Genomic DNA, 20930 nt, shown 5'->3' with positions numbered 1-20930 from the left:
ATCTTGAGAGAGATTCAAATCAACTTTATTTCGCCATGTATACAGATACTAGGAATTTGATTTGGTATTCTTCATGCAGGCTATAGCATCACAAATAGAACAAGACAAAAAAGAAAAACAATACAAGGACAGATAGTACCAGTATGAGCAAAATAATAAATAAGAATGGAGGTAATGTTAAATAAAGTGCCGTAAAGTTCATGTGTAAGAGTTATTTAGGAGGGCTATTGTTAAATATGTTTTATCTTGTGACGTTCAACCGCTTCCAGGCATTAAGAATGTCACGTGAGCTCCTGGACGATCGATCAGCTTTGAGAAGAGCTCGGGGGGCAACGACTTGACAACTGGATAGCGTGGCCGAGCGGTCCAAGGCGCTGGATTAAGGCTCCAGTCTCTACGGAGGCGTGGGTTCAAATCCCACAGCTGCCACTTTTGTAGGGTGCTAACGCCGTCCCATTGCTTTGAAGTCAGTAAGTGGGTTTCAAAAAGTGAACTGTGGCTCGACATGTGCGATTGTATATGATTTTTTGGGACATCGTAGTTATAGTGGCAACTACAGTGGCAACTTTTTACCTTGAAGTTGATTCAATCCCCAGCCAATACAGACTGTGGAGAGGCATCTCGTCTCTTGTGATGGTCGAACACATCCCAATTAGGCCACGTGTTCCAAACTCCGCAGAAGTATAAACCAGGCTTAGGGCAATTTCTTACTAGTTGGACGTCAGTAGGTGGTGTGGAAAGGTGAACCGTCCCTCGAAATGCTGTGCGATCATGGCGGCTGTTGTGGGCATTGGTGGTATAGTGGCAAGCATAGCTGCCTTCCAAGCAGTTGACCCGGGTTCGATTCCCGGCCAATGCAGAACCTTGAGAGAGATTCAAATCAACTTTATTTCGCCATGTATACAGATACTAGGAATTTGATTTGGTATTCTTCATGCAGGCTATAGCATCACAAATAGAACAAGACAAAAAAGAAAAACAATACAAGGACAGATAGTACCAGTATGAGCAAAATAATAAATAAGAATGGAGGTAATGTTAAATAAAGTGCCGTAAAGTTCATGTGTAAGAGTTATTTAGGAGGGCTATTGTTAAATATGTTTTATCTTGTGACGTTCAACCGCTTCCAGGCATTAAGAATGTCACGTGAGCTCCTGGACGATCGATCAGCTTTGAGAAGAGCTCGGGGGGCAACGACTTGACAACTGGATAGCGTGGCCGAGCGGTCCAAGGCGCTGGATTAAGGCTCCAGTCTCTACGGAGGCGTGGGTTCAAATCCCACAGCTGCCACTTTTGTAGGGTGCTAACGCCGTCCCATTGCTTTGAAGTCAGTAAGTGGGTTTCAAAAAGTGAACTGTGGCTCGACATGTGCGATTGTATATGATTTTTTGGGACATCGTAGTTATAGTGGCAACTACAGTGGCAACTTTTTTCCTTGAAGTTGATTCAATCCCCAGCCAATACAGACCGTGGAGAGGCATCTCGTCTCTTGTGACGGTCGATAGCTTCACGATTAGGCCACGTGTTCCAAACTCCGCAGAAGTATAAACCAGGCTTAGGGCAATTTCTTACTAGTTGGACGTCAGTAGGTGGTGTGGAAAGGTGAACCGTCCCTCGAAATGCTGTGCGATCATGGCGGCTGTTGTGGGCATTGGTGGTATAGTGGCAAGCATAGCTGCCTTCCAAGCAGTTGACCCGGGTTCGATTCCCGGCCAATGCAGAACCTTGAGAGAGATTCAAATCAACTTTATTTCGCCATGTATACAGATACTAGGAATTTGATTTGGTATTCTCCATGCAGGCTATAGCATCACAAATAGAACAACAAGACAAAAAAGAAAAACAATACACGGACAGATAGTACCAGTATGAGCAAAATAATAAATAAGAATGGAGGTAATGTTAAATAAAGTGCCGTAAAGTTCATGTGTAAGAGTTATTTAGGAGGGCTATTGTTAAATATGTTTTATCTTGTGACGTTCAACCGCTTCCAGGCATTAAGAATGTCACGTGAGCTCCTGGACGATCGATCAGCTTCGAGAAGAGCTCGGGGGGCAATGTCCTGACAACTGGGTAGCGTGGCCGAGCAGTCCAAGGCGCTGGATTAAGGCTCCAGTCTCTCCGGAGGCGTGGGTTCAAATCCCACCGTTGCCACTTTTGTAGGGTGCTAACGCCGTACCATTGCTTTGAAGTCAGTAAGTGGGTTTGAAAAAGTGAACTGTGGCTCGACATGTGCGATTGTATATGATTTTTTGGGACATCGTAGTTATAGTGGCAACTACAGTGGCAACTTTTTTCCTAGAAGTTGATTCAATCCCCAGCGAATACAGACCGTGGAGAGGCATCTCGTCTCTTGTGACGGTCGATAGCTTCACGATTAGGCCACGTGTTCCAAACTCCGCAGAAGTATAAACCAGGCTTAGGGCAATTTCTTACTAGTTGGACGTCAGTAGGTGGTGTGGAAAGGTGAACCGTCCCTCGAAATGCTGTGCGATCATTGAGGCAGTTGTGGGCATTGGTGGGATAGTGGCAATTATAGCTTCCTTCCAAGCCATTGACCCGGGTTCGATTCCCGGCCAATGCAGAACCTTGAGAGAGATGTGTTTTATCTTGTGACGTTCAACAGCTTCCAGGCATTAAGAAAGTCACGTGAGCTCCCGGACGATCGATCAGCTTCGAGAAGAGCTCGGGGGGCAAAGACGTGACAACTGGATAGCGTGGCCGAGCGGTCCAAGGCGCTGGATTAAGGCTCCAGTCTCTACGGAGGCGTGGGTTCAAATCCCACATCTGCCACTTTTGTAGGGTGCTAACGCCGTCCCATTGCTTTGAAGTCAGTAAGTGGGTTTGAAAAAGTGAACTGTGGCTCGACATGTGCGATTGTATATGATTTTTTGGGACATCGTAGTTATAGTGGCAACTACAGTGGCAACTTTTTTCCTTGAAGTTGATTCAATCCCCAGCAAATACAGACCGTGGAGAGGCATCTCGTCTCTTGTGATGGTCGAACACATCACAATTAGGCCACGTGTTCCAAACTCCGCAGAAGTATAAACCAGGCTTAGGGCAATTTCTTACTAGTTGGACGTCAGTAGGTGGTGTGGAAAGGTGAACCGTCCCTCGAAATGCTGTGCGATCATGGAGGCAGTTGTGGGCATTGGTGGGATAGTGGCAATTATAGCTTCCTTCCAAGCCATTGACCCGGGTTCGATTCCCGGTCAATGCAGAACCTTGAGAGAGATGTGTTTTATCTTGTGACGTTCAACAGCTTCCAGGCATTAAGAAAGTCACGTGAGCTCCCGGACGATCGATCAGCTTCGAGAAGAGCTCGGGGGGCAACGACTTGACAACTGGGTAGCGTGGCCGAGCGGTCCAAGGCGCTGGATTAAGGCTCCAGTCTCTCCGGAGGCGTGGGTTCAAATCCCACCGCTGCCACTTTTGTAGGGTTCTAACGCCGTCCCATTGCTTTGAAGTCAGTAAGTGGGTTTCAAAAAGTGAACTGTGGCTCGACATGTGCGATTGTATATGATTTTTTGGGACATCGTAGTTATAGTGGCAACTACAGTGGCAACTTTTTTCCTAGAAGTTGATTCAATCCCCAGCCAATACAGACCGTGGAGAGGCATCTCGTCTCTTGTGATGGTCGAACACATCACAATTAGGCCACGTGTTCCAAACTCCGCAGAAGTATAAACCAGGCTTAGGGCAATTTCTTACTAGTTGGACGTCAGTAGGTGGTGTGGAAAGGTGAACCGTCCCTCGAAATGCTGTGCGATCATGGAGGCAGTTGTGGGCATTGGTGGGATAATGGCAATTATAGCTTCCTTCCAAGCCATTGACCCGGGTTCGATTCCCGGCCAATGCAGAACCTTGAGAGAGATTCAAATCAACTTTATTTCGCCATGTATACAGATACTAGGAATTTGATTTGGTATTCTTCATGCAGGCTATAGCATCACAAATAGAACAAGACAAAAAAGAAAAACAATACAAGGACAGATAGTACCAGTATGAGCAAAATAATAAATAAGAATGGAGGTAATGTTAAATAAAGTGCCGTAAAGTTCATGTGTAAGAGTTATTTAGGAGGGCTATTGTTAAATATGTTTTATCTTGTGACGTTCAACCGCTTCCAGGCATTAAGAATGTCACGTGAGCTCCTGGACGATCGATCAGCTTTGAGAAGAGCTCGGGGGGCAACGACTTGACAACTGGATAGCGTGGCCGAGCGGTCCAAGGCGCTGGATTAAGGCTCCAGTCTCTACGGAGGCGTGGGTTCAAATCCCACAGCTGCCACTTTTGTAGGGTGCTAACGCCGTCCCATTGCTTTGAAGTCAGTAAGTGGGTTTCAAAAAGTGAACTGTGGCTCGACATGTGCGATTGTATATGATTTTTTGGGACATCGTAGTTATAGTGGCAACTACAGTGGCAACTTTTTTCCTTGAAGTTGATTCAATCCCCAGCCAATACAGACCGTGGAGAGGCATCTCGTCTCTTGTGACGGTCGATAGCTTCACGATTAGGCCACGTGTTCCAAACTCCGCAGAAGTATAAACCAGGCTTAGGGCAATTTCTTACTAGTTGGACGTCAGTAGGTGGTGTGGAAAGGTGAACCGTCCCTCGAAATGCTCTGCGATCATGGCGGCTGTTGTGGGCATTGGTGGTATAGTGGCAAGCATAGCTGCCTTCCAAGCAGTTGACCCGGGTTCGATTCCCGGCCAATGCAGAACCTTGAGAGAGATTCAAATCAACTTTATTTCGCCATGTATACAGTTACTAGGAATTTGATTTGGTATTCTCCATGCAGGCTATAGCATCACAAATAGAACAACAAGACAAAAAAGAAAAACAATACACGGACAGATAGTACCAGTATGAGCAAAATAATAAATAAGAATGGAGGTAATGTTAAATAAAGTGCCGTAAAGTTCATGTGTAAGAGTTATTTAGGAGGGCTATTGTTAAATATGTTTTATCTTGTGACGTTCAACCGCTTCCAGGCATTAAGAATGTCACGTGAGCTCCTGGACGATCGATCAGCTTCGAGAAGAGCTCGGGGGGCAATGTCCTGACAACTGGGTAGCGTGGCCGAGCAGTCCAAGGCGCTGGATTAAGGCTCCAGTCTCTCCGGAGGCGTGGGTTCAAATCCCACCGTTGCCACTTTTGTAGGGTGCTAACGCCGTACCATTGCTTTGAAGTCAGTAAGTGGGTTTCAAAAAGTGAACTGTGGCTCGACATGTGCGATTGTATATGATTTTTTGGGACATCGTAGTTATAGTGGCAACTACAGTGGCAACTTTTTACCTTGAAGTTGATTCAATCCCCAGCCAATACAGACTGTGGAGAGGCATCTCGTCCATTGTGATGGTCGAACACATCCCAATTAGGCCACGTGTTCCAAACTCCGCAGAAGTATAAACCAGGCTTAGGGCAATTTCTTACTAGTTGGACGTCAGTAGGTGGTGTGGAAAGGTGAACCGTCCCTCGAAATGCTGTGCGATCATGGAGGCAGTTGTGGGCATTGGTGGGATAGTGGCAATTATAGCTTCCTTCCAAGCCATTGACCCGGGTTCGATTCCCGGCCAATGCAGAACCTTGAGAGAGATGTGTTTTATCTTGTGACGTTCAACAGCTTCCAGGCATTAAGAAAGTCACGTGAGCTCCCGGACGATCGATCAGCTTCGAGAAGAGCTCGGGGGGCAACGACTTGACAACTGGGTAGCGTGGCCGAGCGGTCCAAGGCGCTGGATTAAGGCTCCAGTCTCTCCGGAGGCGTGGGTTCAAATCCCACCGCTGCCACTTTTGTAGGGTTCTAACGCCGTCCCATTGCTTTGAAGTCAGTAAGTGGGTTTCAAAAAGTGAACTGTGGCTCGACATGTGCGATTGTATATGATTTTTTGGGACATCGTAGTTATAGTGGCAACTACAGTGGCAACTTTTTACCTTGAAGTTGATTCAATCCCCAGCCAATACAGACCGTGGAGAGGCATCTCGTCTCTTGTGATGGTCGAACCCATCACAATTAGGCCACGTGTTCCAAACTCCGCAGAAGTATAAACCAGGCTTAGGGCAATTTCTTACTAGTTGGACGTCAGTAGGTGGTGTGGAAAGGTGAACCGTCCCTCGAAATGCTGTGCGATCATGGCGGCTGTTGTGGGCATTGGAGGTATAGTGGCAAGCATAGCTGCCTTCCAAGCAGTTGACCCGGGTTCGATTCCCGGCCAATGCAGAATCTTGAGAGAGATTCAAATCAACTTTATTTCGCCATGTATACAGATACTAGGAATTTGATTTGGTATTCTTCATGCAGGCTATAGCATCACAAATAGAACAAGACAAAAAAGAAAAACAATACAAGGACAGATAGTACCAGTATGAGCAAAATAATAAATAAGAATGGAGGTAATGTTAAATAAAGTGCCGTAAAGTTCATGTGTAAGAGTTATTTAGGAGGGCTATTGTTAAATATGTTTTATCTTGTGACGTTCAACCGCTTCCAGGCATTAAGAATGTCACGTGAGCTCCTGGACGATCGATCAGCTTTGAGAAGAGCTCGGGGGGCAACGACTTGACAACTGGATAGCGTGGCCGAGCGGTCCAAGGCGCTGGATTAAGGCTCCAGTCTCTACGGAGGCGTGGGTTCAAATCCCACAGCTGCCACTTTTGTAGGGTGCTAACGCCGTCCCATTGCTTTGAAGTCAGTAAGTGGGTTTCAAAAAGTGAACTGTGGCTCGACATGTGCGATTGTATATGATTTTTTGGGACATCGTAGTTATAGTGGCAACTACAGTGGCAACTTTTTACCTTGAAGTTGATTCAATCCCCAGCCAATACAGACTGTGGAGAGGCATCTCGTCCATTGTGATGGTCGAACACATCCCAATTAGGCCACGTGTTCCAAACTCCGCAGAAGTATAAACCAGGCTTAGGGCAATTTCTTACTAGTTGGACGTCAGTAGGTGGTGTGGAAAGGTGAACCGTCCCTCGAAATGCTGTGCGATCATGGCGGCTGTTGTGGGCATTGGTGGTATAGTGGCAAGCATAGCTGCCTTCCAAGCAGTTGACCCGGGTTCGATTCCCGGCCAATGCAGAACCTTGAGAGAGATTCAAATCAACTTTATTTCGCCATGTATACAGATACTAGGAATTTGATTTGGTATTCTTCATGCAGGCTATAGCATCACAAATAGAACAAGACAAAAAAGAAAAACAATACAAGGACAGATAGTACCAGTATGAGCAAAATAATAAATAAGAATGGAGGTAATGTTAAATAAAGTGCCGTAAAGTTCATGTGTAAGAGTTATTTAGGAGGGCTATTGTTAAATATGTTTTATCTTGTGACGTTCAACCGCTTCCAGGCATTAAGAATGTCACGTGAGCTCCTGGACGATCGATCAGCTTTGAGAAGAGCTCGGGGGGCAACGACTTGACAACTGGATAGCGTGGCCGAGCGGTCCAAGGCGCTGGATTAAGGCTCCAGTCTCTACGGAGGCGTGGGTTCAAATCCCACAGCTGCCACTTTTGTAGGGTGCTAACGCCGTCCCATTGCTTTGAAGTCAGTAAGTGGGTTTCAAAAAGTGAACTGTGGCTCGACATGTGCGATTGTATATGATTTTTTGGGACATCGTAGTTATAGTGGCAACTACAGTGGCAACTTTTTTCCTTGAAGTTGATTCAATCCCCAGCCAATACAGACCGTGGAGAGGCATCTCGTCTCTTGTGACGGTCGATAGCTTCACGATTAGGCCACGTGTTCCAAACTCCGCAGAAGTATAAACCAGGCTTAGGGCAATTTCTTACTAGTTGGACGTCAGTAGGTGGTGTGGAAAGGTGAACCGTCCCTCGAAATGCTGTGCGATCATGGCGGCTGTTGTGGGCATTGGTGGTATAGTGGCAAGCATAGCTGCCTTCCAAGCAGTTGACCCGGGTTCGATTCCCGGCCAATGCAGAACCTTGAGAGAGATTCAAATCAACTTTATTTCGCCATGTATACAGATACTAGGAATTTGATTTGGTATTCTCCATGCAGGCTATAGCATCACAAATAGAACAACAAGACAAAAAAGAAAAACAATACACGGACAGATAGTACCAGTATGAGCAAAATAATAAATAAGAATGGAGGTAATGTTAAATAAAGTGCCGTAAAGTTCATGTGTAAGAGTTATTTAGGAGGGCTATTGTTAAATATGTTTTATCTTGTGACGTTCAACCGCTTCCAGGCATTAAGAATGTCACGTGAGCTCCTGGACGATCGATCAGCTTCGAGAAGAGCTCGGGGGGCAATGTCCTGACAACTGGGTAGCGTGGCCGAGCAGTCCAAGGCGCTGGATTAAGGCTCCAGTCTCTCCGGAGGCGTGGGTTCAAATCCCACCGTTGCCACTTTTGTAGGGTGCTAACGCCGTACCATTGCTTTGAAGTCAGTAAGTGGGTTTGAAAAAGTGAACTGTGGCTCGACATGTGCGATTGTATATGATTTTTTGGGACATCGTAGTTATAGTGGCAACTACAGTGGCAACTTTTTTCCTAGAAGTTGATTCAATCCCCAGCGAATACAGACCGTGGAGAGGCATCTCGTCTCTTGTGACGGTCGATAGCTTCACGATTAGGCCACGTGTTCCAAACTCCGCAGAAGTATAAACCAGGCTTAGGGCAATGTCTTACTAGTTGGACGTCAGTAGGTGGTGTGGAAAGGTGAACCGTCCCTCGAAATGCTGTGCGATCATGGAGGCAGTTGTGGGCATTGGTGGGATAGTGGCAATTATAGCTTCCTTCCAAGCCATTGACCCGGGTTCGATTCCCGGCCAATGCAGAACCTTGAGAGAGATGTGTTTTATCTTGTGACGTTCAACAGCTTCCAGGCATTAAGAAAGTCACGTGAGCTCCCGGACGATCGATCAGCTTCGAGAAGAGCTCGGGGGGCAACGACTTGACAACTGGGTAGCGTGGCCGAGCGGTCCAAGGCGCTGGATTAAGGCTCCAGTCTCTCCGGAGGCGTGGGTTCAAATCCCACCGCTGCCACTTTTGTAGGGTTCTAACGCCGTCCCATTGCTTTGAAGTCAGTAAGTGGGTTTCAAAAAGTGAACTGTGGCTCGACATGTGCGTTTGTATATGATTTTTTGGGACATCGTAGTTATAGTGGCAACTACAGTGGCAACTTTTTTCCTTGAAGTTGATTCAATCCCCAGCCAATACAGACCGTGGAGAGGCATCTCGTCTCTTGTGATGGTCGAACCCATCACAATTAGGCCACGTGTTCCAAACTCCGCAGAAGTATAAACCAGGCTTAGGGCAATTTCTTACTAGTTGGACGTCAGTAGGTGGTGTGGAAAGGTGAACCGTCCCTCGAAATGCTGTGCGATCATGGCGGCTGTTGTGGGCATTGGAGGTATAGTGGCAAGCATAGCTGCCTTCCAAGCAGTTGACCCGGGTTCGATTCCCGGCCAATGCAGAATCTTGAGAGAGATTCAAATCAACTTTATTTCGCCATGTATACAGATACTAGGAATTTGATTTGGTATTCTTCATGCAGGCTATAGCATCACAAATAGAACAAGACAAAAAAGAAAAACAATACAAGGACAGATAGTACCAGTATGAGCAAAATAATAAATAAGAATGGAGGTAATGTTAAATAAAGTGCCGTAAAGTTCATGTGTAAGAGTTATTTAGGAGGGCTATTGTTAAATATGTTTTATCTTGTGACGTTCAACCGCTTCCAGGCATTAAGAATGTCACGTGAGCTCCTGGACGATCGATCAGCTTTGAGAAGAGCTCGGGGGGCAACGACTTGACAACTGGATAGCGTGGCCGAGCGGTCCAAGGCGCTGGATTAAGGCTCCAGTCTCTACGGAGGCGTGGGTTCAAATCCCACAGCTGCCACTTTTGTAGGGTGCTAACGCCGTCCCATTGCTTTGAAGTCAGTAAGTGGGTTTCAAAAAGTGAACTGTGGCTCGACATGTGCGATTGTATATGATTTTTTGGGACATCGTAGTTATAGTGGCAACTACAGTGGCAACTTTTTACCTTGAAGTTGATTCAATCCCCAGCCAATACAGACTGTGGAGAGGCATCTCGTCCATTGTGATGGTCGAACACATCCCAATTAGGCCACGTGTTCCAAACTCCGCAGAAGTATAAACCAGGCTTAGGGCAATTTCTTACTAGTTGGACGTCAGTAGGTGGTGTGGAAAGGTGAACCGTCCCTCGAAATGCTGTGCGATCATGGCGGCTGTTGTGGGCATTGGTGGTATAGTGGCAAGCATAGCTGCCTTCCAAGCAGTTGACCCGGGTTCGATTCCCGGCCAATGCAGAACCTTGAGAGAGATTCAAATCAACTTTATTTCGCCATGTATACAGATACTAGGAATTTGATTTGGTATTCTTCATGCAGGCTATAGCATCACAAATAGAACAAGACAAAAAAGAAAAACAATACAAGGACAGATAGTACCAGTATGAGCAAAATAATAAATAAGAATGGAGGTAATGTTAAATAAAGTGCCGTAAAGTTCATGTGTAAGAGTTATTTAGGAGGGCTATTGTTAAATATGTTTTATCTTGTGACGTTCAACCGCTTCCAGGCATTAAGAATGTCACGTGAGCTCCTGGACGATCGATCAGCTTTGAGAAGAGCTCGGGGGGCAACAACTTGACAACTGGATAGCGTGGCCGAGCGGTCCAAGGCGCTGGATTAAGGCTCCAGTCTCTACGGAGGCGTGGGTTCAAATCCCACAGCTGCCACTTTTGTAGGGTGCTAACGCCGTCCCATTGCTTTGAAGTCAGTAAGTGGGTTTCAAAAAGTGAACTGTGGCTCGACATGTGCGATTGTATATGATTTTTTGGGACATCGTAGTTATAGTGGCAACTACAGTGGCAACTTTTTTCCTTGAAGTTGATTCAATCCCCAGCCAATACAGACCGTGGAGAGGCATCTCGTCTCTTGTGACGGTCGATAGCTTCACGATTAGGCCACGTGTTCCAAACTCCGCAGAAGTATAAACCAGGCTTAGGGCAATTTCTTACTAGTTGGACGTCAGTAGGTGGTGTGGAAAGGTGAACCGTCCCTCGAAATGCTGTGCGATCATGGCGGCTGTTGTGGGCATTGGTGGTATAGTGGCAAGCATAGCTGCCTTCCAAGCAGTTGACCCGGGTTCGATTCCCGGCCAATGCAGAACCTTGAGAGAGATTCAAATCAACTTTATTTCGCCATGTATACAGATACTAGGAATTTGATTTGGTATTCTCCATGCAGGCTATAGCATCACAAATAGAACAACAAGACAAAAAAGAAAAACAATACACGGACAGATAGTACCAGTATGAGCAAAATAATAAATAAGAATGGAGGTAATGTTAATAAAAATGCCGTAAAGTTCATGTGTAAGAGTTATTTAGGAGGGCTATTGTTAAATATGTTTTATCTTGTGACGTTCAACCGCTTCCAGGCATTAAGAATGTCACGTGAGCTCCTGGACGATCGATCAGCTTTGAGAAGAGCTCGGGGGGCAACGACTTGACAACTGGATAGCGTGGCCGAGCGGTCCAAGGCGCTGGATTAAGGCTCCAGTCTCTACGGAGGCGTGGGTTCAAATCCCACAGCTGCCACTTTTGTAGGGTGCTAACGCCGTCCCATTGCTTTGAAGTCAGTAAGTGGGTTTGAAAAAGTGAACTGTGGCTCGACATGTGCGATTGTATATGATTTTTTGGGACATCGTAGTTATAGTGGCAACTACAGTGGCAACTTTTTACCTTGAAGTTGATTCAATCCCCAGCCAATACAGACTGTGGAGAGGCATCTCGTCCATTGTGATGGTCGAACACATCCCAATTAGGCCACGTGTTCCAAACTCCGCAGAAGTATAAACCAGGCTTAGGGCAATTTCTTACTAGTTGGACGTCAGTAGGTGGTGTGGAAAGGTGAACCGTCCCTCGAAATGCTGTGCGATCATGGCGGCTGTTGTGGGCATTGGTGGTATAGTGGCAAGCATAGCTGCCTTCCAAGCAGTTGACCCGGGTTCGATTCCCGGCCAATGCAGAACCTTGAGAGAGATTCAAATCAACTTTATTTCGCCATGTATACAGATACTAGGAATTTGATTTGGTATTCTTCATGCAGGCTATAGCATCACAAATAGAACAAGACAAAAAAGAAAAACAATACAAGGACAGATAGTACCAGTATGAGCAAAATAATAAATAAGAATGGAGGTAATGTTAAATAAAGTGCCGTAAAGTTCATGTGTAAGAGTTATTTAGGAGGGCTATTGTTAAATATGTTTTATCTTGTGACGTTCAACCGCTTCCAGGCATTAAGAATGTCACGTGAGCTCCTGGACGATCGATCAGCTTTGAGAAGAGCTCGGGGGGCAACGACTTGACAACTGGATAGCGTGGCCGAGCGGTCCAAGGCGCTGGATTAAGGCTCCAGTCTCTACGGAGGCGTGGGTTCAAATCCCACAGCTGCCACTTTTGTAGGGTGCTAACGCCGTCCCATTGCTTTGAAGTCAGTAAGTGGGTTTCAAAAAGTGAACTGTGGCTCGACATGTGCGATTGTATATGATTTTTTGGGACATCGTAGTTATAGTGGCAACTACAGTGGCAACTTTTTTCCTTGAAGTTGATTCAATCCCCAGCCAATACAGACTGTGGAGAGGCATCTCGTCCATTGTGATGGTCGAACACATCCCAATTAGGCCACGTGTTCCAAACTCCGCAGAAGTATAAACCAGGCTTAGGGCAATTTCTTACTAGTTGGACGTCAGTAGGTGGTGTGGAAAGGTGAACCGTCCCTCGAAATGCTGTGCGATCATGGCGGCTGTTGTGGGCATTGGTGGTATAGTGGCAAGCATAGCTGCCTTCCAAGCAGTTGACCCGGGTTCGATTCCCGGCCAATGCAGAACCTTGAGAGAGATTCAAATCAACTTTATTTCGCCATGTATACAGATACTAGGAATTTGATTTGGTATTCTTCATGCAGGCTATAGCATCACAAATAGAACAAGACAAAAAAGAAAAACAATACAAGGACAGATAGTACCAGTATGAGCAAAATAATAAATAAGAATGGAGGTAATGTTAAATAAAGTGCCGTAAAGTTCATGTGTAAGAGTTATTTAGGAGGGCTATTGTTAAATATGTTTTATCTTGTGACGTTCAACCGCTTCCAGGCATTAAGAATGTCACGTGAGCTCCTGGACGATCGATCAGCTTTGAGAAGAGCTCGGGGGGCAACAACTTGACAACTGGATAGCGTGGCCGAGCGGTCCAAGGCGCTGGATTAAGGCTCCAGTCTCTACGGAGGCGTGGGTTCAAATCCCACAGCTGCCACTTTTGTAGGGTGCTAACGCCGTCCCATTGCTTTGAAGTCAGTAAGTGGGTTTCAAAAAGTGAACTGTGGCTCGACATGTGCGATTGTATATGATTTTTTGGGACATCGTAGTTATAGTGGCAACTACAGTGGCAACTTTTTTCCTTGAAGTTGATTCAATCCCCAGCCAATACAGACCGTGGAGAGGCATCTCGTCTCTTGTGACGGTCGATAGCTTCACGATTAGGCCACGTGTTCCAAACTCCGCAGAAGTATAAACCAGGCTTAGGGCAATTTCTTACTAGTTGGACGTCAGTAGGTGGTGTGGAAAGGTGAACCGTCCCTCGAAATGCTGTGCGATCATGGCGGCTGTTGTGGGCATTGGTGGTATAGTGGCAAGCATAGCTGCCTTCCAAGCAGTTGACCCGGGTTCGATTCCCGGCCAATGCAGAACCTTGAGAGAGATTCAAATCAACTTTATTTCGCCATGTATACAGATACTAGGAATTTGATTTGGTATTCTCCATGCAGGCTATAGCATCACAAATAGAACAACAAGACAAAAAAGAAAAACAATACACGGACAGATAGTACCAGTATGAGCAAAATAATAAATAAGAATGGAGGTAATGTTAATAAAAATGCCGTAAAGTTCATGTGTAAGAGTTATTTAGGAGGGCTATTGTTAAATATGTTTTATCTTGTGACGTTCAACCGCTTCCAGGCATTAAGAATGTCACGTGAGCTCCTGGACGATCGATCAGCTTTGAGAAGAGCTCGGGGGGCAACGACTTGACAACTGGATAGCGTGGCCGAGCGGTCCAAGGCGCTGGATTAAGGCTCCAGTCTCTACGGAGGCGTGGGTTCAAATCCCACAGCTGCCACTTTTGTAGGGTGCTAACGCCGTCCCATTGCTTTGAAGTCAGTAAGTGGGTTTGAAAAAGTGAACTGTGGCTCGACATGTGCGATTGTATATGATTTTTTGGGACATCGTAGTTATAGTGGCAACTACAGTGGCAACTTTTTACCTTGAAGTTGATTCAATCCCCAGCCAATACAGACTGTGGAGAGGCATCTCGTCCATTGTGATGGTCGAACACATCCCAATTAGGCCACGTGTTCCAAACTCCGCAGAAGTATAAACCAGGCTTAGGGCAATTTCTTACTAGTTGGACGTCAGTAGGTGGTGTGGAAAGGTGAACCGTCCCTCGAAATGCTGTGCGATCATGGCGGCTGTTGTGGGCATTGGTGGTATAGTGGCAAGCATAGCTGCCTTCCAAGCAGTTGACCCGGGTTCGATTCCCGGCCAATGCAGAACCTTGAGAGAGATTCAAATCAACTTTATTTCGCCATGTATACAGATACTAGGAATTTGATTTGGTATTCTTCATGCAGGCTATAGCATCACAAATAGAACAAGACAAAAAAGAAAAACAATACAAGGACAGATAGTACCAGTATGAGCAAAATAATAAATAAGAATGGAGGTAATGTTAAATAAAGTGCCGTAAAGTTCATGTGTAAGAGTTATTTAGGAGGGCTATTGTTAAATATGTTTTATCTTGTGACGTTCAACCGCTTCCAGGCATTAAGAATGTCACGTGAGCTCCTGGACGATCGATCAGCTTTGAGAAGAGCTCGGGGGGCAACGACTTGACAACTGGATAGCGTGGCCGAGCGGTCCAAGGCGCTGGATTAAGGCTCCAGTCTCTACGGAGGCGTGGGTTCAAATCCCACAGCTGCCACTTTTGTAGGGTGCTAACGCCGTCCCATTGCTTTGAAGTCAGTAAGTGGGTTTCAAAAAGTGAACTGTGGCTCGACATGTGCGATTGTATATGATTTTTTGGGACATCGTAGTTATAGTGGCAACTACAGTGGCAACTTTTTTCCTTGAAGTTGATTCAATCCCCAGCCAATACAGACCGTGGAGAGGCATCTCGTCTCTTGTGACGGTCGATAGCTTCACGATTAGGCCACGTGTTCCAAACTCCGCAGAAGTATAAACCAGGCTTAGGGCAATTTCTTACTAGTTGGACGTCAGTAGGTGGTGTGGAAAGGTGAACCGTCCCTCGAAATGCTCTGCGATCATGGCGGCTGTTGTGGGCATTGGTGGTATAGTGGCAAGCATAGCTGCCTTCCAAGCAGTTGACCCGGGTTCGATTCCCGGCCAATGCAGAACCTTGAGAGAGATTCAAATCAACTTTATTTCGCCATGTATACAGTTACTAGGAATTTGATTTGGTATTCTCCATGCAGGCTATAGCATCACAAATAGAACAACAAGACAAAAAAGAAAAACAATACACGGACAGATAGTACCAGTATGAGCAAAATAATAAATAAGAATGGAGGTAATGTTAAATAAAGTGCCGTAAAGTTCATGTGTAAGAGTTATTTAGGAGGGCTATTGTTAAATATGTTTTATCTTGTGACGTTCAACCGCTTCCAGGCATTAAGAATGTCACGTGAGCTCCTGGACGATCGATCAGCTTCGAGAAGAGCTCGGGGGGCAATGTCCTGACAACTGGGTAGCGTGGCCGAGCAGTCCAAGGCGCTGGATTAAGGCTCCAGTCTCTCCGGAGGCGTGGGTTCAAATCCCACCGTTGCCACTTTTGTAGGGTGCTAACGCCGTACCATTGCTTTGAAGTCAGTAAGTGGGTTTCAAAAAGTGAACTGTGGCTCGACATGTGCGATTGTATATGATTTTTTGGGACATCGTAGTTATAGTGGCAACTACAGTGGCAACTTTTTACCTTGAAGTTGATTCAATCCCCAGCCAATACAGACTGTGGAGAGGCATCTCGTCCATTGTGATGGTCGAACACATCCCAATTAGGCCACGTGTTCCAAACTCCGCAGAAGTATAAACCAGGCTTAGGGCAATTTCTTACTAGTTGGACGTCAGTAGGTGGTGTGGAAAGGTGAACCGTCCCTCGAAATGCTGTGCGATCATGGAGGCAGTTGTGGGCATTGGTGGGATAGTGGCAATTATAGCTTCCTTCCAAGCCATTGACCCGGGTTCGATTCCCGGCCAATGCAGAACCTTGAGAGAGATGTGTTTTATCTTGTGACGTTCAACAGCTTCCAGGCATTAAGAAAGTCACGTGAGCTCCCGGACGATCGATCAGCTTCGAGAAGAGCTCGGGGGGCAACGACTTGACAACTGGGTAGCGTGGCCGAGCGGTCCAAGGCGCTGGATTAAGGCTCCAGTCTCTCCGGAGGCGTGGGTTCAAATCCCACCGCTGCCACTTTTGTAGGGTTCTAACGCCGTCCCATTGCTTTGAAGTCAGTAAGTGGGTTTCAAAAAGTGAACTGTGGCTCGACATGTGCGATTGTATATGATTTTTTGGGACATCGTAGTTATAGTGGCAACTACAGTGGCAACTTTTTACCTTGAAGTTGATTCAATCCCCAGCCAATACAGACTGTGGAGAGGCATCTCGTCCATTGTGATGGTCGAACACATCCCAATTAGGCCACGTGTTCCAAACTCCGCAGAAGTATAAACCAGGCTTAGGGCAATTTCTTACTAGTTGGACGTCAGTAGGTGGTGTGGAAAGGTGAACCGTCCCTCGAAATGCTGTGCGATCATGGAGGCAGTTGTGGGCATTGGTGGGATAGTGGCAATTATAGCTTCCTTCCAAGCCATTGACCCGGGTTCGATTCCCGGCCAATGCAGAACCTTGAGAGAGATGTGTTTTATCTTGTGACGTTCAACAGCTTCCAGGCATTAAGAAAGTCACGTGAGCTCCCGGACGATCGATCAGCTTCGAGAAGAGCTCGGGGGGCAACGACTTGACAACTGGGTAGCGTGGCCGAGCGGTCCAAGGCGCTGGATTAAGGCTCCAGTCTCTCCGGAGGCGTGGGTTCAAATCCCACCGCTGCCACTTTTGTAGGGTTCTAACGCCGTCCCATTGCTTTGAAGTCAGTAAGTGGGTTTCAAAAAGTGAACTGTGGCTCGACATGTGCGATTGTATATGATTTTTTGGGACATCGTAGTTATAGTGGCAACTACAGTGGCAACTTTTTACCTTGAAGTTGATTCAATCCCCAGCCAATACAGACCGTGGAGAGGCATCTCGTCTCTTGTGATGGTCGAACCCATCACAATTAGGCCACGTGTTCCAAACTCCGCAGAAGTATAAACCAGGCTTAGGGCAATTTCTTACTAGTTGGACGTCAGTAGGTGGTGTGGAAAGGTGAACCGTCCCTCGAAATGCTGTGCGATCATGGCGGCTGTTGTGGGCATTGGAGGTATAGTGGCAAGCATAGCTGCCTTCCAAGCAGTTGACCCGGGTTCGATTCCCGGCCAATGCAGAATCTTGAGAGAGATTCAAATCAACTTTATTTCGCCATGTATACAGATACTAGGAATTTGATTTGGTATTCTTCATGCAGGCTATAGCATCACAAATAGAACAAGACAAAAAAGAAAAACAATACAAGGACAGATAGTACCAGTATGAGCAAAATAATAAATAAGAATGGAGGTAATGTTAAATAAAGTGCCGTAAAGTTCATGTGTAAGAGTTATTTAGGAGGGCTATTGTTAAATATGTTTTATCTTGTGACGTTCAACCGCTTCCAGGCATTAAGAATGTCACGTGAGCTCCTGGACGATCGATCAGCTTTGAGAAGAGCTCGGGGGGCAACGACTTGACAACTGGATAGCGTGGCCGAGCGGTCCAAGGCGCTGGATTAAGGCTCCAGTCTCTACGGAGGCGTGGGTTCAAATCCCACAGCTGCCACTTTTGTAGGGTGCTAACGCCGTCCCATTGCTTTGAAGTCAGTAAGTGGGTTTCAAAAAGTGAACTGTGGCTCGACATGTGCGATTGTATATGATTTTTTGGGACATCGTAGTTATAGTGGCAACTACAGTGGCAACTTTTTACCTTGAAGTTGATTCAATCCCCAGCCAATACAGACTGTGGAGAGGCATCTCGTCCATTGTGATGGTCGAACACATCCCAATTAGGCCACGTGTTCCAAACTCCGCAGAAGTATAAACCAGGCTTAGGGCAATTTCTTACTAGTTGGACGTCAGTAGGTGGTGTGGAAAGGTGAACCGTCCCTCGAAATGCTGTGCGATCATGGCGGCTGTTGTGGGCATTGGTGGTATAGTGGCAAGCATAGCTGCCTTCCAAGCAGTTGACCCGGGTTCGATTCCCGGCCAATGCAGAACCTTGAGAGAGATTCAAATCAACTTTATTTCGCCATGTATACAGATACTAGGAATTTGATTTGGTATTCTTCATGCAGGCTATAGCATCACAAATAGAACAAGACAAAAAAGAAAAACAATACAAGGACAGATAGTACCAGTATGAGCAAAATAATAAATAAGAATGGAGGTAATGTTAAATAAAGTGCCGTAAAGTTCATGTGTAAGAGTTATTTAGGAGGGCTATTGTTAAATATGTTTTATCTTGTGACGTTCAACCGCTTCCAGGCATTAAGAATGTCACGTGAGCTCCTGGACGATCGATCAGCTTTGAGAAGAGCTCGGGGGGCAACGACTTGACAACTGGATAGCGTGGCCGAGCGGTCCAAGGCGCTGGATTAAGGCTCCAGTCTCTACGGAGGCGTGGGTTCAAATCCCACAGCTGCCACTTTTGTAGGGTGCTAACGCCGTCCCATTGCTTTGAAGTCAGTAAGTGGGTTTCAAAAAGTGAACTGTGGCTCGACATGTGCGATTGTATATGATTTTTTGGGACATCGTAGTTATAGTGGCAACTACAGTGGCAACTTTTTTCCTTGAAGTTGATTCAATCCCCAGCCAATACAGACCGTGGAGAGGCATCTCGTCTCTTGTGACGGTCGATAGCTTCACGATTAGGCCACGTGTTCCAAACTCCGCAGAAGTATAAACCAGGCTTAGGGCAATTTCTTACTAGTTGGACGTCAGTAGGTGGTGTGGAAAGGTGAACCGTCCCTCGAAATGCTGTGCGATCATGGCGGCTGTTGTGGGCATTGGTGGTATAGTGGCAAGCATAGCTGCCTTCCAAGCAGTTGACCCGGGTTCGATTCCCGGCCAATGCAGAACCTTGAGAGAGATTCAAATCAACTTTATTTCGCCATGTATACAGATACTAGGAATTTGATTTGGTATTCTCCATGCAGGCTATAGCATCACAAATAGAACAACAAGACAAAAAAGAAAAACAATACACGGACAGATAGTACCAGTATGAGCAAAATAATAAATAAGAATGGAGGTAATGTTAAATAAAGTGCCGTAAAGTTCATGTGTAAGAGTTATTTAGGAGGGCTATTGTTAAATATGTTTTATCTTGTGACGTTCAACCGCTTCCAGGCATTAAGAATGTCACGTGAGCTCCTGGACGATCGATCAGCTTCGAGAAGAGCTCGGGGGGCAATGTCCTGACAACTGGGTAGCGTGGCCGAGCAGTCCAAGGCGCTGGATTAAGGCTCCAGTCTCTCCGGAGGCGTGGGTTCAAATCCCACCGTTGCCACTTTTGTAGGGTGCTAACGCCGTACCATTGCTTTGAAGTCAGTAAGTGGGTTTGAAAAAGTGAACTGTGGCTCGACATGTGCGATTGTATATGATTTTTTGGGACATCGTAGTTATAGTGGCAACTACAGTGGCAACTTTTTTCCTAGAAGTTGATTCAATCCCCAGCGAATACAGACCGTGGAGAGGCATCTCGTCTCTTGTGACGGTCGATAGCTTCACGATTAGGCCACGTGTTCCAAACTCCGCAGAAGTATAAACCAGGCTTAGGGCAATGTCTTACTAGTTGGACGTCAGTAGGTGGTGTGGAAAGGTGAACCGTCCCTCGAAATGCTGTGCGATCATGGAGGCAGTTGTGGGCATTGGTGGGATAGTGGCAATTATAGCTTCCTTCCAAGCCATTGACCCGGGTTCGATTCCCGGCCAATGCAGAACCTTGAGAGAGATGTGTTTTATCTTGTGACGTTCAACAGCTTCCAGGCATTAAGAAAGTCACGTGAGCTCCCGGACGATCGATCAGCTTCGAGAAGAGCTCGGGGGGCAACGACTTGACAACTGGGTAGCGTGGCCGAGCGGTCCAAGGCGCTGGATTAAGGCTCCAGTCTCTCCGGAGGCGTGGGTTCAAATCCCACCGCTGCCACTTTTGTAGGGTTCTAACGCCGTCCCATTGCTTTGAAGTCAGTAAGTGGGTTTCAAAAAGTGAACTGTGGCTCGACATGTGCGTTTGTATATGATTTTTTGGGACATCGTAGTTATAGTGGCAACTACAGTGGCAACTTTTTTCCTTGAAGTTGATTCAATCCCCAGCCAATACAGACCGTGGAGAGGCATCTCGTCTCTTGTGATGGTCGAACCCATCACAATTAGGCCACGTGTTCCAAACTCCGCAGAAGTATAAACCAGGCTTAGGGCAATTTCTTACTAGTTGGACGTCAGTAGGTGGTGTGGAAAGGTGAACCGTCCCTCGAAATGCTGTGCGATCATGGCGGCTGTTGTGGGCATTGGAGGTATAGTGGCAAGCATAGCTGCCTTCCAAGCAGTTGACCCGGGTTCGATTCCCGGCCAATGCAGAATCTTGAGAGAGATTCAAATCAACTTTATTTCGCCATGTATACAGATACTAGGAATTTGATTTGGTATTCTTCATGC

At 46.3% G+C, this 20930-nt stretch overlaps 43 non-coding genes across 43 annotated transcripts; all 43 read left to right on the top strand.

Moving 5' to 3' along the window:
• The first annotated feature begins 346 nt into the window (after nt 1-346).
• Nucleotides 347-429, top strand: trnal-aag (transfer RNA leucine (anticodon AAG)). The gene has a single exon. It is a non-coding gene; the product is annotated as a tRNA-Leu (tRNA).
• A 358-nt stretch (nt 430-787) lies between these two features.
• trnag-ucc (transfer RNA glycine (anticodon UCC)) lies at nt 788-859 on the top strand. Its single transcript has one exon. It is a non-coding gene; the product is annotated as a tRNA-Gly (tRNA).
• Nucleotides 860-1207: 348 nt separating this feature from the next.
• Nucleotides 1208-1290, top strand: trnal-aag (transfer RNA leucine (anticodon AAG)). Its single transcript has one exon. It is a non-coding gene; the product is annotated as a tRNA-Leu (tRNA).
• Nucleotides 1291-1648: 358 nt separating this feature from the next.
• trnag-ucc (transfer RNA glycine (anticodon UCC)) lies at nt 1649-1720 on the top strand. The gene has a single exon. It is a non-coding gene; the product is annotated as a tRNA-Gly (tRNA).
• Nucleotides 1721-2072: 352 nt separating this feature from the next.
• Nucleotides 2073-2154, top strand: trnal-aag (transfer RNA leucine (anticodon AAG)). The gene has a single exon. It is a non-coding gene; the product is annotated as a tRNA-Leu (tRNA).
• Nucleotides 2155-3350: 1196 nt separating this feature from the next.
• trnal-aag (transfer RNA leucine (anticodon AAG)) lies at nt 3351-3432 on the top strand. Its single transcript has one exon. It is a non-coding gene; the product is annotated as a tRNA-Leu (tRNA).
• A 778-nt stretch (nt 3433-4210) lies between these two features.
• trnal-aag (transfer RNA leucine (anticodon AAG)) lies at nt 4211-4293 on the top strand. Its single transcript has one exon. It is a non-coding gene; the product is annotated as a tRNA-Leu (tRNA).
• A 358-nt stretch (nt 4294-4651) lies between these two features.
• Nucleotides 4652-4723, top strand: trnag-ucc (transfer RNA glycine (anticodon UCC)). The gene has a single exon. It is a non-coding gene; the product is annotated as a tRNA-Gly (tRNA).
• Nucleotides 4724-5075: 352 nt separating this feature from the next.
• On the top strand, nt 5076-5157 carry trnal-aag (transfer RNA leucine (anticodon AAG)). Its single transcript has one exon. It is a non-coding gene; the product is annotated as a tRNA-Leu (tRNA).
• Nucleotides 5158-5714: 557 nt separating this feature from the next.
• On the top strand, nt 5715-5796 carry trnal-aag (transfer RNA leucine (anticodon AAG)). Its single transcript has one exon. It is a non-coding gene; the product is annotated as a tRNA-Leu (tRNA).
• Nucleotides 5797-6154: 358 nt separating this feature from the next.
• Nucleotides 6155-6226, top strand: trnag-ucc (transfer RNA glycine (anticodon UCC)). Its single transcript has one exon. It is a non-coding gene; the product is annotated as a tRNA-Gly (tRNA).
• Nucleotides 6227-6574: 348 nt separating this feature from the next.
• On the top strand, nt 6575-6657 carry trnal-aag (transfer RNA leucine (anticodon AAG)). The gene has a single exon. It is a non-coding gene; the product is annotated as a tRNA-Leu (tRNA).
• Nucleotides 6658-7015: 358 nt separating this feature from the next.
• On the top strand, nt 7016-7087 carry trnag-ucc (transfer RNA glycine (anticodon UCC)). The gene has a single exon. It is a non-coding gene; the product is annotated as a tRNA-Gly (tRNA).
• Nucleotides 7088-7435: 348 nt separating this feature from the next.
• trnal-aag (transfer RNA leucine (anticodon AAG)) lies at nt 7436-7518 on the top strand. Its single transcript has one exon. It is a non-coding gene; the product is annotated as a tRNA-Leu (tRNA).
• A 358-nt stretch (nt 7519-7876) lies between these two features.
• On the top strand, nt 7877-7948 carry trnag-ucc (transfer RNA glycine (anticodon UCC)). The gene has a single exon. It is a non-coding gene; the product is annotated as a tRNA-Gly (tRNA).
• Nucleotides 7949-8300: 352 nt separating this feature from the next.
• Nucleotides 8301-8382, top strand: trnal-aag (transfer RNA leucine (anticodon AAG)). Its single transcript has one exon. It is a non-coding gene; the product is annotated as a tRNA-Leu (tRNA).
• Nucleotides 8383-8939: 557 nt separating this feature from the next.
• trnal-aag (transfer RNA leucine (anticodon AAG)) lies at nt 8940-9021 on the top strand. Its single transcript has one exon. It is a non-coding gene; the product is annotated as a tRNA-Leu (tRNA).
• A 358-nt stretch (nt 9022-9379) lies between these two features.
• Nucleotides 9380-9451, top strand: trnag-ucc (transfer RNA glycine (anticodon UCC)). The gene has a single exon. It is a non-coding gene; the product is annotated as a tRNA-Gly (tRNA).
• Nucleotides 9452-9799: 348 nt separating this feature from the next.
• trnal-aag (transfer RNA leucine (anticodon AAG)) lies at nt 9800-9882 on the top strand. The gene has a single exon. It is a non-coding gene; the product is annotated as a tRNA-Leu (tRNA).
• Nucleotides 9883-10240: 358 nt separating this feature from the next.
• On the top strand, nt 10241-10312 carry trnag-ucc (transfer RNA glycine (anticodon UCC)). The gene has a single exon. It is a non-coding gene; the product is annotated as a tRNA-Gly (tRNA).
• Nucleotides 10313-10660: 348 nt separating this feature from the next.
• Nucleotides 10661-10743, top strand: trnal-aag (transfer RNA leucine (anticodon AAG)). Its single transcript has one exon. It is a non-coding gene; the product is annotated as a tRNA-Leu (tRNA).
• A 358-nt stretch (nt 10744-11101) lies between these two features.
• Nucleotides 11102-11173, top strand: trnag-ucc (transfer RNA glycine (anticodon UCC)). Its single transcript has one exon. It is a non-coding gene; the product is annotated as a tRNA-Gly (tRNA).
• A 351-nt stretch (nt 11174-11524) lies between these two features.
• trnal-aag (transfer RNA leucine (anticodon AAG)) lies at nt 11525-11607 on the top strand. The gene has a single exon. It is a non-coding gene; the product is annotated as a tRNA-Leu (tRNA).
• Nucleotides 11608-11965: 358 nt separating this feature from the next.
• trnag-ucc (transfer RNA glycine (anticodon UCC)) lies at nt 11966-12037 on the top strand. Its single transcript has one exon. It is a non-coding gene; the product is annotated as a tRNA-Gly (tRNA).
• Nucleotides 12038-12385: 348 nt separating this feature from the next.
• trnal-aag (transfer RNA leucine (anticodon AAG)) lies at nt 12386-12468 on the top strand. The gene has a single exon. It is a non-coding gene; the product is annotated as a tRNA-Leu (tRNA).
• Nucleotides 12469-12826: 358 nt separating this feature from the next.
• trnag-ucc (transfer RNA glycine (anticodon UCC)) lies at nt 12827-12898 on the top strand. Its single transcript has one exon. It is a non-coding gene; the product is annotated as a tRNA-Gly (tRNA).
• A 348-nt stretch (nt 12899-13246) lies between these two features.
• Nucleotides 13247-13329, top strand: trnal-aag (transfer RNA leucine (anticodon AAG)). The gene has a single exon. It is a non-coding gene; the product is annotated as a tRNA-Leu (tRNA).
• Nucleotides 13330-13687: 358 nt separating this feature from the next.
• trnag-ucc (transfer RNA glycine (anticodon UCC)) lies at nt 13688-13759 on the top strand. The gene has a single exon. It is a non-coding gene; the product is annotated as a tRNA-Gly (tRNA).
• A 351-nt stretch (nt 13760-14110) lies between these two features.
• trnal-aag (transfer RNA leucine (anticodon AAG)) lies at nt 14111-14193 on the top strand. Its single transcript has one exon. It is a non-coding gene; the product is annotated as a tRNA-Leu (tRNA).
• Nucleotides 14194-14551: 358 nt separating this feature from the next.
• trnag-ucc (transfer RNA glycine (anticodon UCC)) lies at nt 14552-14623 on the top strand. The gene has a single exon. It is a non-coding gene; the product is annotated as a tRNA-Gly (tRNA).
• A 348-nt stretch (nt 14624-14971) lies between these two features.
• Nucleotides 14972-15054, top strand: trnal-aag (transfer RNA leucine (anticodon AAG)). Its single transcript has one exon. It is a non-coding gene; the product is annotated as a tRNA-Leu (tRNA).
• Nucleotides 15055-15412: 358 nt separating this feature from the next.
• On the top strand, nt 15413-15484 carry trnag-ucc (transfer RNA glycine (anticodon UCC)). Its single transcript has one exon. It is a non-coding gene; the product is annotated as a tRNA-Gly (tRNA).
• Nucleotides 15485-15836: 352 nt separating this feature from the next.
• On the top strand, nt 15837-15918 carry trnal-aag (transfer RNA leucine (anticodon AAG)). Its single transcript has one exon. It is a non-coding gene; the product is annotated as a tRNA-Leu (tRNA).
• Nucleotides 15919-16475: 557 nt separating this feature from the next.
• On the top strand, nt 16476-16557 carry trnal-aag (transfer RNA leucine (anticodon AAG)). The gene has a single exon. It is a non-coding gene; the product is annotated as a tRNA-Leu (tRNA).
• Nucleotides 16558-17114: 557 nt separating this feature from the next.
• On the top strand, nt 17115-17196 carry trnal-aag (transfer RNA leucine (anticodon AAG)). Its single transcript has one exon. It is a non-coding gene; the product is annotated as a tRNA-Leu (tRNA).
• A 358-nt stretch (nt 17197-17554) lies between these two features.
• Nucleotides 17555-17626, top strand: trnag-ucc (transfer RNA glycine (anticodon UCC)). Its single transcript has one exon. It is a non-coding gene; the product is annotated as a tRNA-Gly (tRNA).
• Nucleotides 17627-17974: 348 nt separating this feature from the next.
• On the top strand, nt 17975-18057 carry trnal-aag (transfer RNA leucine (anticodon AAG)). Its single transcript has one exon. It is a non-coding gene; the product is annotated as a tRNA-Leu (tRNA).
• Nucleotides 18058-18415: 358 nt separating this feature from the next.
• Nucleotides 18416-18487, top strand: trnag-ucc (transfer RNA glycine (anticodon UCC)). The gene has a single exon. It is a non-coding gene; the product is annotated as a tRNA-Gly (tRNA).
• A 348-nt stretch (nt 18488-18835) lies between these two features.
• Nucleotides 18836-18918, top strand: trnal-aag (transfer RNA leucine (anticodon AAG)). The gene has a single exon. It is a non-coding gene; the product is annotated as a tRNA-Leu (tRNA).
• Nucleotides 18919-19276: 358 nt separating this feature from the next.
• On the top strand, nt 19277-19348 carry trnag-ucc (transfer RNA glycine (anticodon UCC)). The gene has a single exon. It is a non-coding gene; the product is annotated as a tRNA-Gly (tRNA).
• Nucleotides 19349-19700: 352 nt separating this feature from the next.
• Nucleotides 19701-19782, top strand: trnal-aag (transfer RNA leucine (anticodon AAG)). The gene has a single exon. It is a non-coding gene; the product is annotated as a tRNA-Leu (tRNA).
• Nucleotides 19783-20339: 557 nt separating this feature from the next.
• On the top strand, nt 20340-20421 carry trnal-aag (transfer RNA leucine (anticodon AAG)). The gene has a single exon. It is a non-coding gene; the product is annotated as a tRNA-Leu (tRNA).
• A 358-nt stretch (nt 20422-20779) lies between these two features.
• On the top strand, nt 20780-20851 carry trnag-ucc (transfer RNA glycine (anticodon UCC)). Its single transcript has one exon. It is a non-coding gene; the product is annotated as a tRNA-Gly (tRNA).
• The last annotated feature ends 79 nt before the right edge of the window (nt 20852-20930 follow it).

This window comes from Osmerus mordax, chromosome 27, assembly GCF_038355195.1.
Source record: "Osmerus mordax isolate fOsmMor3 chromosome 27, fOsmMor3.pri, whole genome shotgun sequence".
Classification (NCBI taxonomy): Eukaryota; Metazoa; Chordata; class Actinopteri; order Osmeriformes; family Osmeridae; genus Osmerus; species Osmerus mordax.
The sequence above is the reverse complement of the archived record's forward strand: the minus strand, read 5'-3'. Positions and strand labels throughout refer to the sequence as shown.